This window comes from Mesoplodon bidens, assembly GCF_964165515.1.
Source record: "Mesoplodon bidens genome assembly, chromosome: 19".
Classification (NCBI taxonomy): domain Eukaryota; kingdom Metazoa; phylum Chordata; class Mammalia; order Artiodactyla; family Ziphiidae; genus Mesoplodon; species Mesoplodon bidens.
Window position 1 is genome coordinate 11255648 of NC_138179.1, and position 15972 is coordinate 11271619.

The window sequence follows — 15972 nt, forward strand, 5'->3', positions numbered from 1 at the left end:
CCTCACAAAGACCCTAAAAGTAGGTGCTTTCTCTACTAGAATACTTCTCCCTTAATTTTAGTAGTCAAAGCCCCTTGAGAGCCCTGAGTGATGAGATATGACCAAGACTGGTCTGATGATTAGAATCTTCAGAATCTTTGTTACCTGCGGTGTGTTCACTTATATCATGGGGGTGGGCAATGAAATATCACAAGTGGGACTAAAAGGAATATTTTCATCAATGCACAAATAAGTAACACTATAATGGTGTACCCTCTGTTGCCAGTTTATGCTCTCTTACAGCATCATTTCACAGTTCATGCCAAGGTCACCTCCACACTCACATTCCCTGCTAACAGGCAGCAGAAGAGAAGTAAGGACTGAGGCTGCCAGTCAGCCTTCATCAGTTATTCGTATATTCTTCTCCTTGGAGGTCTCATCCAACAATCTTACCTCTTCCTTATATATTTTAGTCATAGTAAAGCACCTGCCCAAGAGCCGGGTTTCCAGATGGATTTGAACTCCTTTCATATTGGGGCACAAATGATATCATTTGAATCCCCTACCCCACCCCCTAAGCTGAGCCTTAATAGATCAAAAGCAAGCCAAAGTTATATAGCCTTATATATAGATAAGGGGATAGCTGAGGACTAAATATCCTCAGACAAAAGAAGACTGCAGTAAGTTGTTATGCAGTTGTTCTTGTTTAATAGATAAGGCTGTTTGGGTTGCAACAGGACCTAGTCCTATGGAACTAAAATAAAGTAGATGCTAGCAAAACATGCAGTCATTGGCTCCCTGTCCTATGTTCTTTATGCAGTGAGCTCAATTTAGCTCCTCCAATTGTGATTATCTGCTTTTAGGCAAACCCACAGCCAATAATAGCATTTTATTCCCACTTTATAGATAAGGAAACCGAAGCTTGTAGAGTTTCAGTAAATTTCAAGGCTGTGTGACTCCAGGGCCACATTAAATGTTCAAGCTATTTAGGACACACAGAAAAGACCCCCTCCATCCCTTCAGTAATCCACATGCTGTCAAGATTCAAGGGCACTTCTGTATCCAGCCCCCACCACAAAGACTTCCAGTCTCCTGCAATACATAAAGCTTTCTCCATTCTCTGTGCCGCATAATTTAGTACCTAATTATATATTGTCTTACAGTATTCTTCTAATTGCTTCAGGTGTGTTTATTCTGTTTCTCCATTAGGTTTATCACAGGGATACTTGAGTTGCAACAGGACCTAGTCCTATGGAACTAAAATAAAGTCGATGCTAGCAAAATTTTCCTTTTACATCTCTCCTTTTCTAACCCATCCTTTTCCAACTCCACCCCTAGAGCATGACAATCAAATCATAATTGGAGCATAGATGCGTGGCAGTAATACAGTATTATGTAAAGGGCACTTGAAGGGAAGTAGGGCCCCTGTGTCTCAGTCCTGCCTTTCCTCCTTGTAACACTTCCTTTCCTCTGTAACACTGGGAGAGCCAAATGCCCTCACTGGACCAGTTTCCTCACAGATGAAATGAAGGCATTGAGCTAGATGATCCCCAGTGTTCTACTGGCCCCATGAATCTCTCTCTGGTAAAGGAAAAGGGGACCCTTATGAAAAAAATCCAAGGTGAGATCCCTGGATCCTGCGTATGGTTGGTGGACAAGTTGGAGACAGATGCTATAGCCCTGATTTTAGAAATAGATTAGAAGCAGTTCCCAATCATGCCTCAGTCGCAGGGATACCTCTCTGCCCTCCATCACATGCCATGTTGGTGGTAGATGCTTGAACCCATTGGGAGATCCTAAGAGGTGTCACAATTATGTAAGCTCTGCTGGACTGCTGAGTTTCAAGGGAAGGCCAGAGGCAATGTTCTTTTTCTGAGGAGTGAATTATAAAAGGTAATCTTGATAACTGCGTTGTATCAATCTCATCAACTGAACTGATCATTAAAAGCTAAAAGATTGGATTCCCCAAAAGGGTATTGATAGACTGCGTAGGTACCTCTACAGGGACCCATCATAATTCAACATTAGTTCATGTACCATGAAAGGATCCACGTAGTTAATGGAATTTCGTTGGGATTTGAGGTTTTTCCTGAGCTGTTTAATTTGCCTCTATCATGAATGACTTCTTGAATTAAAAATTAAATGGACTTTCAAGTATTTAATTAGATACGTCTATTACTGAAGTGGGGAAAACAACTGAAATTCACCTTAGAAATTTTTTATTTAAAGGAACACAGTACATCTTCAGGATTACAAACATTTTGCTGATAGATTTAGATACAGCCGCTTTTAGGGATAAAACAGTAGCCAGAATTTTCTTTTGTGGTTCTGACCTTCGATTTGACAGTCTTAAAGGCACCTTAGCTTTTTATCTTTTGGAGCTTTAAATGCTTGTGAATCTCACCAAAACCCATTACGAAATTATGAAACTGATGTAGAATGAGGGTAAGCAATGGTGAACTGCCAGACGTAGCAAGTTGAGAAGCTTCTAGAGGAGGGAAGAGCTTTTCCCTGCCCTCATTAGCTATGAGGCAGGGTAGAAACAGTGTGGCAGGTGCATGAAGTTCTGTAGGAAACCCAAGGGTCTTCCTGGTCTGGGTGTGCCGTTGCCTCAATCAAGTTCTTCTTTAGGGAGGGAACAATAGTTACTCCCATAAGACTCCTTCTCTGACCAGAGGGGATTCCAAGTGCCTTCTCTCTTCCATCCACTACACCCGGGGATCACCCCCCCTTTAAGGTAACTCTCTCAAATCACTCATTGCTTTGGGTTCTTTTTATCCCATCTTCCTTGCTCATGGGCCATGTTGACCCCCTTGCTGCCTCTAAAGTCAAGACTAGGGCCCTTCTTATTATATAGGTTTTACTGCCGTACTTTGCAGGGAAGTAAGCAACGAATGCAGAGGGGGAATGGAAAAAAATAAGACACATGGTAAATTTAGCTAAATTCCAGGATGACATAATGACAATAGCAAGTGTTTATGAAGGACTCGCTATGTGCTGGGCATTGTGTCCCTCTTTCTATATATATCATTTTGTTCAATGCTGTTCACAACCCCATGAGGTATCGTTATTATCCTCATCTACCAATGGAGAAACGGCGGCTCAAGGAGATTATGTGATTTGTCCAATGTCAAATAACAAGCAAGTGGCAGAATTGAGATTGGAATCTGATTAAACAGCCCATGCCCCTAACTGCTACACTGCCTCTTTTCTAAAAAACGAGCAAACTCAAACAAAAACTATATACTTGTTGATATCTGTCTGAGAGGAAAGTCATGGAAAGTCTTCTCTTCAATTTCTTTCTTCACAGTATGTTTTCAGACATCTTTCTCCATAGTCCTTGGCCCCAAAGTGAAAGATATGCTGTTACCTATCTCAACGAATGCCCCCAACCTTGGTGCATGGGCCCACCTGGGCAGTCAAGGCCTGACATAAAAAACCCTTTGTCTCAGGTAGTCTGTTTGGAGCCCTGAGACCTCCAGTTTGGGGAATCCTATGCCCCTGTCCCATCTAGGAAAGGTCCCCACAGGCCACTTCCTCACAATCTCCATGTCTTCTCTACCTTTCATATCACTCTCCTGGGCTACGTCCTCATTTGTAACCAACTTCCTGGATTTGGAACAACTCACTCACCTTAATTTCAACGTCCTGCAGCTAGTGTTGGGGACAGGGGTAGAAGGCAGACCTGGAGAAGAATGGTACGTCCATAGAATGTAAATATCAGGGCAGCCACAACAGATCAGAGACCAAATAAACCAACAGAAAGGACCTAGGACAAACGTGATGGCATGGGGTAGAGTTAGATGAGTGATGAAGTCCTTAACAGCCAACAAGAAGACATCAGGTGCTGAAGCCTGGAAAGAACAGTAGATTGAGGGTCAAGAGGATCTGCTGCTATCCAACCCAACAGAGGCCTGGGACTCTGGGTTGTTCATCTCTGTGGTCCAGGGTCTGCAACATACAGATGAAAAGCTTGGTGAATGAAGGACAAGAAAGGACATATAAATAAACCAGAGAAAGAAATATGGCCAGTACTCGTCCGAGAAGAGATGCTGGCACCAGCATAAGACAAACAAAGCAGTCTGATGGCTCTGCTATCACTTGTGGACATGGCTATGGACGGAGGGCCACTGAGTTGAGGGCATGGAGGGTGAGAGGTAGGCATGGCTTTCTGGGGCATGGGCTCTGAGACACTCATCTGAATCTGGACTCCAGATACACATCTGCTTTAAAACTTACCTTGACTCTGTGATTTTCAACCTTCCCTGGGTCCACAGGTTGCCATGGTCATTTTGTGTAGGTCCTTCTGGACTTGCCTTCTGCAGATGCAGCATGGCGAAGGAGAATGGACATGGGCTTCAGGGGCTGGGAAACGTGGGTTCAAATGCCTGCCTGGCTAGGTCACTTACTAGCCTTGCATCACTGGGCACGTGAGTTACCCCTGAAGCCTTGATGAGGAGCAGGATTCTCAAATGCTGTTGCCACTGGTCAGAGTGCAGAGCAGAAGGTCAATCGCGTTAGTTCCCTTCCCGTGTCTTTAGGAGGCACAGCCAACATTTCTCCAAGGTCACGGAGAAAATCGCTGGCAGAATCTGGAACTGAACTTGGGTCTCCTGTCCACAAACTGCTGACCCTCTACATGCAGATACTTCTCGACAGAGGTGAGCATCGAAGATAAAAGTAAATTCAGACTTTGCCAGCGAGTGCCCGTTTGATGATTGCATTGTTGAAAATCTGAAACTAAATTTATGAATAAAGCTTCCCACTTTCAATTATGTTGCTTGCAGCAGAATGATCCCTGAAGTTTCAAAAAAGTGACATTTTTGCCACCATGATACAGGGCGTGGTGTTTAGAATTTCCCCAACTTTGAGTAAAGCTATGAAGAGGTTGTACCCACTCATTTCCATACCACAGCCTGTTTGGTGGGCTTAATGGTACCCAGCCAAACATCGTATCTGTCCTGTGCTTCTTTCTGTCTAAGTTAATGAGGAGAAGGTTCCGAGCAAGAGTGAACGTAGCCATTGATCAGTACAGAACTTGGAGTTTCTCTCCCTTCCTCCCCTCTTACAAATCCAAGGAATAACATTAAAACTGGGGTTCAGTTGTCTTCACTGACTAAGAATGTTAGAAAAAGAAAAGGGTGAGAAATCTGGAAGGATTTGCTTCGATGATCTATTGAAATAAAGCAAAAGATGATGGAGAGTTCACACATTTAAAATTTCTCAGGAGCTCATAAGGCAATCACTAACAGCCATTCTAGGCATTAGAATCATGGCTCAGAGGATCTGGCTATCATTTATTGAGCATTCACACGATGTCAAGTTCTGTGTTTTTGCAAACAAATCCAGGAAGTCGGTATTATCATTCTCAGTTACAGAAGATGAAACTGAGGCTTAGAGAGTCAAGGCATCTTGGTCAGAAACACATGGCCAGCATGTTGTCAAGTCAGGATTCTCACCCAGCCATTACTATGTCTTTCTAAATCCTGTGATGCATCCTCCACATTTCACTACCTTCCTGGCTCAATTGAAGACTGGCCATAATGTCTCACAGCCTCGGAGCTGAAAGGGGCTCACTCCTTAACATGGAGGCTTTGGGTTCCCCCACTGAGAAAGGCGGTGCTTGGATGAGTGACCACTAAGGATCTTTGTCCTCTAGATGATGAGCACACATGAACTCCATCAGGGCTGCCACTGCATTTCAGTTGACAAGCTAAACAGTTGTCAGTAACCTTGGGAGGACATGAGTTTGCTAATGGATATGTTTTACACCTGACTTGGGGATAAATGGGGGAAATCTTAAGTCTCTTTGCACATTTGGTTACATATCACCAAGCCTTGTGGTGAATTAGACTTGGGACACAAGCCTGGCTCTTCTGCTCTTTGTTTGACTTGCTGTAGCACCTGCTGTCTCCCTTTCTTATTCTCTGCACAGTCTTTTCCTGGAAATGGCCTTGTGCTCAGGCCTAAACATGGTTTCCTGGGTCTATCTGGATGCTTCAGCCCAGAGGACCTGAGGTTGAAATGAACAGAGCCCTAACTCTGTAAAGGGCTGAGAGGCTGGAGTAGACTTGACAAAGATTGGCCTCCAGATCTGGCAGTACTTGGATAAGAAGGCTTCCTGTAGAGCTTAAAGGAGACATAGCTTAGACCAGCAGCGGAGAACTTTTTTTCTTTGCAGGCAATAAACTAATTGAGCTAGATATCTGAGAGGTCTCAGAGTTAATCTGAGAGATGGGGGAGTGAGAGAATAGAAACATATTCAGTAAAGGGAAACTGATGTGAATAAGAGGATGGAGAACTTTTAAAGGGCTGATATTGAGATGGCATTTGACTAAGAGATCCAGGACCATCCAAATCCCACCAAGACCGGCTGAGTCATATCTTCCCAAAAGGTCCTCATGGGAAACGTACACAAGAAGGCAAGGGAACAAGGTCAGCAAAAGTACATGCTTTATTCGCCGGAAGCTTTGGTTCTAAAGCCCAGTGCAGAACTCCAAGCAGAGCTGTTTGTACCTAGATTGGAGACAGCCTGGGGTCTAGGTTTAGACCTGTCTGGGTCGTCTCCTGGCCAATAGAAATACAATGCAAGCCGTACATGTAATTTTACATTTTCTAATAGCCACATTTAGAAGATGTAAAAAGAGACAAGTGAAATTACTTTTAATAATGTATTTTATTTAACCTCAAATATCCAAACTATTTCAACATGTAATCAATGTCAAGATGTAATCAATAAAAAAATTATTAACGAGATAGCTTACATTTGATTTTGTATTGGTACTAAGTCTTCAAAATCTGGTGTGTGTTTTATACTTACAGCCATCTCAGTTTTCAATGGAAATACTTGATGTGCATTTATATCTCATAAAAGTCACAATTGAAAAAGTAGGTTTGCATACCAACTTGTTCCAAGCATACTTAAAGGTCTTCCAATAACTGAATCTAGTAACAGTGTTTTAAGTTAAATGTAAATTAATTAAAATTTAAAATTCAGATAGTCACATCAACCATATTTCAAGTTCTCAGTAGCCCATGTGCCTACCATGGGCAGCTCAAGTCTACGTCATTGCCTCATATCTGACCGTGACCCCCAATGAGGGTCTCAGGTTTGTAGCCCTGGAAAGTGGCCGCAAAGGGACTTCAGAGGCAGGGCTCTGAGCCTCAGGTGACATACAGATTTCCAAATGACAACCCTAGGAACTCCAGTAGCTTCTCTTTCCGGATCAGATTTGCAGCTTCTGCAGGACTGGATTAGGAACAATAATAGCGATGCCTGTACATTGAGTTTCTACTCTGTGTCATTGTATTTGATGCTTTTTGTTACTCAGAGAGGTCAAGTGACTTGCCCAAGGTCACACAGCAGGTTAGTGTCAGGTCTAGGATTCAAAGCCAAGTTTGTTTGACTCCAACACTGTTGCAACCCTGCCTCCCCTGGCAGCCCCAATATTAGAATTTCAGGAACTGCAGTGATGCCTGGGCTTGCATTTAGTCCACTTGTCATGGTTATGGCCACATTAGAAGACGACTTCATTCCAGAGGGTGCCCTTGGCATACCAGGCCTTGACCACAACCAGAATTAATGGAGTTCTCAGTAAAGAACATAAATGCAATTATTGTCTTGGAATGAATGTATCTCCTCTCCCACTGTCACAGTTTCCTAGCTCTCCCTAAAAGCCCTCAAAGGCTGACTTCATGCTGGACCCAGCATCTGCCCAGCCTCTAATGGATCTGAACTGTGTTCATTAGGCAGCTTGCCCATGAGCAGCTGAGAGAGGAGGAAAGGGCAACAAAAGCATACCTTTAAGCTAAAGGTTAATTTGTTGTGCTTTAAAAATAATCTGATTACAGACTGAATTGTACAAACATTGTCGCAAATGTGAAAGAACGCTGCTGCCCCCTCCTTCCTGGAGCTGGAGATTTATCTCCCACTCCCTCTATGAAGAGCTCTTGGGGAAAGAGTAACTCTCAGTCCACAAGCTTCAAAAAGCATTTTTCCAGGTCTTTTCTTAAATAGCAGGCAACTCTCCTAACCTAACAAACTCCTACCCCACCAGCATGGTGCTTTGTCTCCCAGCACAGCTGAACCTGGGCTTGTAGACCCCGAGGGATAAGGCAGCCTGAGATCACTCACTTCTAGACCTGGATACAAACCCTGTGAGCAAAACAGGGCTTTGGAGGGCATGCCTGGTTCTAGGTGCTATAAACAATTCCAAATCCAGTAGAACAAACATCAACCAAGGGCTAGTCTAGGAAAGATGGTGGGATGGTAGAGGAATCAGGGGGCAGACACTGACATGAAGAAATGCCAATAATAAGGTAGTGATGAAGAACATCATCTCTAGATTAGGGTTCCTCAGCCTTGGCGCTATTGACATGTTAGGCTGGATGATTCCTTATTGTGGGGCAGGGGACGGTCCTGTGCCTTATAGGATGTTTAGTGGCATCCTTGACCTCTCCCACTAGAGGCCCATAGCAGCCCCCAGTCCCAAATTGTGACAACCAAAAATGGCACCAGGAATTGCCTTTATCCCTGGGGGACAAAAATCATCCTGGTTGAGGACCATTGCTCTGGAGCCACCCAGTTTCCAAGTCCAAACCTATCACTCACAATGGGTGCCCTGGGCTGGCCCCCCAACCCCTCTGAACCACGCAGTTCTCACCTCTCTAAAATGAGGAGAAGGACACCTCCCTCCTAGAGGTGCTGTGAGGTCGCAGTGAGATGATATATGCAAAGAGCTTAGTAACAATAAAGCCTAGCTCGTTTAGGTGAAGAGTTTAGGATGCATTTTTTTAACATCTTTGTTGGAGTATAATTGCTTTACAATGGTGTGTTAGTTTCTGCTGTATAACAAAGTGAATCAGCTATACATATACATACATCCCCATATCTCCTCCCTCTTGTGTCTCCCTCCCACCCTCCCTATCCCACGCCTCTAGGTGGTCACAAAGCACCGAACTGATCTCCCTGTGCTATGTGGCTGCTTCCCACTAGCTCTCTATTTTACGTTTGGTAGTGTGTATATGTCCATGCCACTCTCTCACTTCGTCCCAGCTTACCCTTACCCATCCCCGTGTCCTCAAGTCCATTCTCTACGTCTGAGTCTTTATTCCTGTCCTGCCCCTAGGTTCTTCAGAACCTTTTTTTTTTTTTTAGATTCCATATATATGTGTTAGCATACGGTATTTGTTTATCTCTTTCTGACTTACTTCACTCTGTACGACAGACTCTAGGTCCATCCACCTCACTACAAATAACTCAATTTCGTTTCTTTTTATGGCTGAGTAATGTTCCATTGTATATATGTGCCACATCTTCTTTATCCATTAAGCTGTCGATGGACACTTAGGTTGCTTCCCTGTCCGGGCTATTGTAAATAGAGCTGCAATGAACATTGGGGTGCATGACTCTTTTTGAATTATGGTTTTCTCAGGGTATATGCCCAGTAGTGGGATTGCTGGGTCATATGGTAGGTCTCTTTTTAGTTTTTTAAGGACCCTCCATACTGTTCTCCATAGTGGCTGTGTCAAGTTACCTTGCCACCAGCAGTGCAGGAGGGTTCCCTTTTCTCCACACCCTCTCTGGCATTTATGGTTTGTAGATTTTTTGATGCTGGCCATTCTGACCGGTGTGAGGTCATGCCTCATTGTAGCTTTGCTTTGCATTTCTCTAATGATAGGATGCATTTCTGAATCAGCACAGTTAGTCTAGTTTACAGCAGAGCGTCGGTATTCCCATCGTGGAAGATGGCATTTTCCCAACGTGCCTGTGACAGTGCTTTCCACATGCTCTTCCCGATCCTCCCTCCACTCCCACAAAGAGGAGGAGCCTATTTCCTCACCCCTGGCTTCCAGGGGGACCCCTCTAACTGCCTTGATGCAGAGAATGAGGGGAAGGGATGCCACAGGATTGCCGAGACCGGGTCATAAAAGAGACAGCTTCACCCAGCTCTCTCTTGGACATAAGCCTTGGGAGTCTGAGCCAACACATAAAAAATCTGGTGACCCAGGAGCCACATGCTGGCCAGACCACGTGGAGAGAGACCACGTGGAGAGAGAGAACTTCAGTGCCCAGCCCTGGCTGTCTGAGTCTTCCCAGCCCGGGTTCCACACACCTGGGTGAACAAGGCTTCAGGTGGCTCCAGCCCCATCCTTTGAGCTGCCCCCGGTTGGCACTGAACAGAGCAGAGATGGGCTACTCCTGCCAAGCCCTGCCCAGATTGTGGATTCTTGAGCAAAATGAATACAATTGTTTTAAGCCCTGAAGTCTTTGGTTGGTTTGCTGCACAGAAATAAATAACTCTAGCAACAATTTCACTGGTGAGAAAACCACTGATCAGGAGGTTACATAGCTAGTGAGTATCCAGGCTAGAATTTGAACCAAGCATCTTCTGCCTCCCAAATGGTACTGTTTCCCTTTCATGGAACTTACCCCCAAGATGGCAGGGGGCTGACCTGATAGGTGGGAATCCAGGACTCAGCCGAGGACAGCATCAGTAAGATGTGTGAACAGGCTGTACATCTGTATGCAGCCCGTCTGTATGCAGAGGATAGGACCATGGCAGGAACAAGGCAGGCCTCAGCCCTAGAGAGTCTGGGGAAACAGGGGGACCCTGAAACAGAGAAAAACAGAAGATTCATTTTCCAAACATAAGCAGGGTCAGGGTGGGCCAGTATCCAAAGCACGTTCCAAAGCAAGAGGCTGTCTGAATCCCAAATGCCTCAGGGAAGGGTGCAACCTGAGCTAGTGGTGCTCAGCCTTGGCTGCTGGCATCCCAGGGAGAACATCTAAGAATCTCAACGACCCGAGTCCGGTGACATCGGACCCTCTGGGGCAGAACCTGGACATCATGTTTTTTAAGGCTCCCCCGGGTGATCCCAGGGCTGCTGCTTTGGGGATGGGGTGGGATGAGGCTACAGGTTGGGTCCACGCAGCACGCCTGCCCTGGGGCAGATGGACTGCGGAGGCTGGAAAGAGGCAAGGTTTGAGCATTAGCTGCAGTCTCTGGTTTGCTTTATGACACTGTGTGGTGAATTAAAAATCAAACTTCATTTGGCTCCCAGTAAAGCTGGAGATTCAACAGATGCGGGGACTAGTAAAGGCCCCATTAATATGCTTCCTGGCAGAGATTCCATCTGATTCAGTGATGTGAATTTAGGCAGATGGGGAAGTGTTGCCTTGGCTGCAGGAAGGCGGTCAGAAGGAGGTTCTTCCCCCTCTGTGGTTGGTGGGTCGGGGACAAGGACCGCCCTCCCTTTCAAGACTAAGAGAAGAGCGTTAGTGAAACACCACCGTTTGACTTTTCTCACCTGATGTCTGAAGTAGGTGGGCATCAGTCGACAGCAGGGTGGAGTGGAAAAGGCAGTGGCAGAGCCGGGCAGACCTGGGTTTGAATTCTGCTTCCCTCTGTTTCCAGGACAGGAGAAATTATTCTATTTCTCCAAGCTTCAGTTGCCTCTTCTGTCAAATGATCGTAATGGGATCAGGAGGAAATGCGCAAACATGTGTGAAATACCAGCACAGGGTGGACACTGATAACGTGGGTTGCATTCATTCATGCATGCATGCGTGCATTAATGCATGTGCTTCTACCTTTGTTATTCGTCTCTTTTTTCTCTCCACTCCTCTTTACCTCCTCCTTTGTGAAATATTAAAAATGAGAAGCAGGTGCCCTGGAAAGGAGCCTGTAGCCACGCATTAGATTCGAAGCTTCTCCATCTGTCCAAACTCCCTCACCCGCTTCACTGGGTGGGCTCCTACTTGGGAAACAGTTGACACGTTACCTGCTTTGGAAGCCCCCTGTCCGCCCCATCTCCGTAGGAGTCTCTCTTCTCTGTTCCCACACCCCTGTGCTTCTTCTGTGTAATAACATCCATCACGCTGGACTATAATGGCCTACCTACCTGTCCATTCTCCCCATAGACTGTAAGCCTAGCCCTGGATGTGGCACTTCATAAGCACTCAATACAGTTTCTGTGCAATAACTTATTCAATAGACTAATGTCACACCCCTCAATTGGGCCTCAGTTTCTCCATGTGTAAAGAGGGTTGGTGTAGCTGTATTCTAGGAATAGTTCCAGCTCTAGTATTCCATCTCTCCGTGGAGCTAGAGAGCAAGGAGAGGAAAAGGAGGAAACAGAGACAAATCAATTCATTTAGGAAGTGGTCATGAGCGGACCTCATGTCATCACTAAGGGATGCACATGTCACATGACATGGGGGTCATCAGGTGAGCAGGGCAGTGCCATCAGGCCTGGGGAAAAAGCTCCCCAGGCAGCAGTGGACAAGGTTGCTCAAGGAATCACAGGTGGGTCAGAGGAATTTGGATTCTTCAAAGAGGGGCAAGTGGAGTCAAGACCTTTTCAGGAACCAGAACAAAGAGAGTCAAGATATATGGCTGGGTGGACTGGAACAGGTTTGAGCTAAGGAGCTACAATCCAGGACCTTCCATGAGCAAGGCTGCAGGGCCAAAACTCAGGGAACAAAGTGATATCTGGTGGCAGCCTGCAGGGACCATGCTCCAGTTGGGACCAACCCAGAGGCTGAAGTTCCATAGGGTGCCTCTGCCTTGGCCAGGTTCTGGGGAAATTCAGGAGCTGACCAGGGAGGGAAGCCTATTAGGGCTGGGGTACCTCTGCGGAGCCCAGGTAGGGAGCTGGGAAGTTAGGGGAACTGAGGCCTGAGATGGCCAGTATCTCTGGGGAACACACTCAACTCACACTCCTGAAAAAACCTTCTGTGAGAAACACACCCGCAGCATACCTACACTGTCAAACCCGACACCCCAGCATGGAACCCACACCAACTCTGAATCTGATACACAACAAGGCTGGCCTCAGAGACTCACAGACGCAAATGTACTACTTTTCCATTTTGTTTGACATTTATGAACCACTTACGTGCTAGCCAGGGGAGCCCATAGAAGAAAGAACTATAGACTCTGTCCCCAAGGAGCTCAGAGTACACGTTTACATCAAGTATACAAAGGCACCAACCCAGACATTGTATAATGCGCGTGTACCCATACCTGTTTATGAATCCCCATAGATTTCTATATAGACGCACACAGAAGATCATGAGTGGTCATGCAAGCACATAGCTACATATGCGGGCCACGCACACACAGAATCCCAGTAGACAGGCAAATAGAGCTCCTGGAGTCCATCCACCTTGGCTTAGCAGGTTGTGGAATTCATTAACCCTCTTCCCATCTGCACGCCTGGGGTAGAAACATTGCTCTGCCCTCATTCCCATAAGAAAAGCCTTCCAGGCCTTTTACAAGGACATTATTTTATGGCAACATTGTTAGCTGACATTTATGGGGATTCAATCAATAAATTAGATATTGCTTGTAATGATGCATGGCTGGCTCACATTTGCTTAAGCGCCTTAAGGACTCAAACCGCAAATTGGGAGTTTTAGATTTCTGCCTCTTTCCCTGTACTACGTGTGTGCACACATGCATACACACTATTGCTTGCATAAAATGTCATTTTAGTCATGCTGGCAAGTAGTCTCTGCTTACATTTTTTCTTCTTTGCTTCCCATGGAGGAATCTGAGTGTATGATGGGGTTGTAGGGACTGTAGTTTCAGGACCTTAAAAGGTGGTACCTTCTGGAAGGAAAGAATGGAACCGCGACTGCAGTGAAACCCCCATCCCACTGCTCTCCTACCCCTGGGCAGAGGAGAATAGAGTCTGGATTCAGAGACTGAAAACTTTAATTTCTCCACTCAAGTCCCCACTCTTTGCCAGCCACAGGCCCCCTTGAGTGTGCTCTGTGAATCCATCCATATCTGAGTCAAGGTGAGGCTAGGATTAGGAGCTGAAGGGTGGCCAAGAGAATGCCCCACAGAGGCCGCCATCTTTCTTCCCCAACTATGCCTGACCACCCGTTCAACCTTAGAAACCAATGGGTTCTGTGAACATTGTGGTCATAGAGTAAAGCAGCTGTTCTCAGGAACTGACTACTCTTGAAAATACAGAATATGAAGCATGCTAATGTCACGTGTCAAATCGTCTTTCACTTCCATCACCTTATCACTGGCTAAGAGGACTACCTTTTTTTCAAAACCTGGCTTAATGTTGGCACTCTGGGACTGGGTTTTGTTTTGTTTTGTTTTTCAGTGAGTGGGGGTTGAGGACCATTTTGGGCAATGGATATCACCCCATTTTTTGCTAAGACACAGTTTGCAGCTGAGTGGCTCAGCCTGACTTCTCCTTTTAGGAAACATAAATTCCATCCATTCTGGTGGATGTCACTAACATCCCCAGTTTGGGCTCTTCGCTGTCTACCTTTGGGTTCTTTGCACCCCTCTCCCACCTACTTCTCTACCAATCCAATGTCTACAGGCCTTTCTAGGACCACCCAACGGTCATCGTCTCATGAAGGCTTCCCATGGTGGGAACCTCATGGATGAGGCTGTCTATCCTACACCAAGGTGCCAGATCTCCAGAGATTGACCATCAAGGATGTCACTGGCCCTGGCACCAGACTAGGACATCAGCAGCCCATCTAGAGAATGGATAGGGCACACGAGAAGCCTCCTCTTACCTTCTGAGTGCTGGAGGCTGGAGCCCTGAGGATGAGAAAGGGCCCAGGACGCCCCACCAATCCTGCCAAGGAGGCCTGTCCCCTGTCAGAGGTGCAGTGATGGAGGAACACGGCAGGTTCAGGGGGGCCCAGGTAGAAAACCCTGAGGATTCCGAGGAAAGGGAATCTGCCTGCTAGGTAAATGGGATCAGTTAGACCATCTGTGTTACACTCACTCACAGTCCCCTAGAAGTTCTCTCAGTCATTTCCTCATCCCTCTGGGGGCACATGGAATTTCCGATGCTCTCCTGAGCCTCCCTGGGCCCCAGGAGTCTTGAGGGGGCCGCCAACATTCCTCTTCTTCCGCCTCCCCAGGCTGGAGCCATGTGGAGGAACACGAGCATCTTGGTCACTCTTCCAGGCAACCCTCCTCACTCTGGAAGCCAACGTAGGTTCCCTCTGGACTACCCAGAATGCTCACCAGCATCTTATTCTCTTGCTGTCTGCTCCAAGTCTCTCCACATCCAGCTCATGGACAGGTGGGGGTGGTGGGGCGGGGGGAAGTAGCCCTGGTAGAACTTCTCTGTCTGTTTAAGTCTGGACCTATGCTCTTGACACTCTAAAGGCCTTTTTCTTCAAAGCTGTTGTCTTGTTGATTTCAAGAGTCTGTGATGAAATTCAAAAAACTGGCTGTTTGCTCAAGTACACGGTGTGTTGCCATAGTAAGCCTACCTCAAGGGCAGTTGGTAAAGGATGCCCTGGTCCCTGCTGGTCCCTCAGTGAGGGTGTGGGAAGGCAGGAGTAACACTAAATACTTGGAGGAAAAATTCATCTTTTAATGCATCACAATATCCGGTCACATGGGTACAAAACAAAACCTTACGATAAAGGGTTTTCTGCCTGACAATGGAAGTGTGTCCAGGGTAGTGCAGGAATGGAGATAAAGGGACACCTAACTCTCAGGGGGTTAGAGGGAGGCAGTAATGGCAGCTTTACAAAGGTGGCAAGTGACCCATAACTGGGTTTTGAAGGATGAGTAGAAGTTAGCCAAGCTGGCAGGGAGACAACACGTACAGCGGCATGGAGGGGAAAGCATGACATTAGGAACGCCCGTTCTGGATACACTTCGGAGTTAGGAGTATGGGTTGGAGTTCCAGCTGCACCACTTCCCAGCAACCCTAGGCAAGTTGCTTCACCCCTCGAGCCTCGTTTCTTCCTTAGTAAAATGGAAATCTCCTGGGAGGGTGAGTCCAGCAGACCGAACATCAGGTTCTGACGCAGTTGTAAAAACAGACCCTCCTGCTTTATTGAAAAATCCAAGACCCCATTTGGATTCAGTAAGAATGCGTGCTGTGATCTATTCACGATGTCTGCAAATGCACAGGAGCAGAAGAAGAAACACAGACATCATGTCTTTAGCATTCACGGGTTGGTGACTAATAGAAACTAAATATTAGCTA

At 46.2% G+C, this 15972-nt stretch overlaps 1 protein-coding gene across 1 annotated transcript in view; it reads left to right on the top strand.

Moving 5' to 3' along the window:
- The window catches only part of ASIC2 (acid sensing ion channel subunit 2), a gene marked incomplete at its 5' end in the record, with an annotated part of 988380 nt that overhangs the window by 273717 nt on the left and 698691 nt on the right, over window positions 1-15972 (top strand). The window lies entirely within an intron of this gene.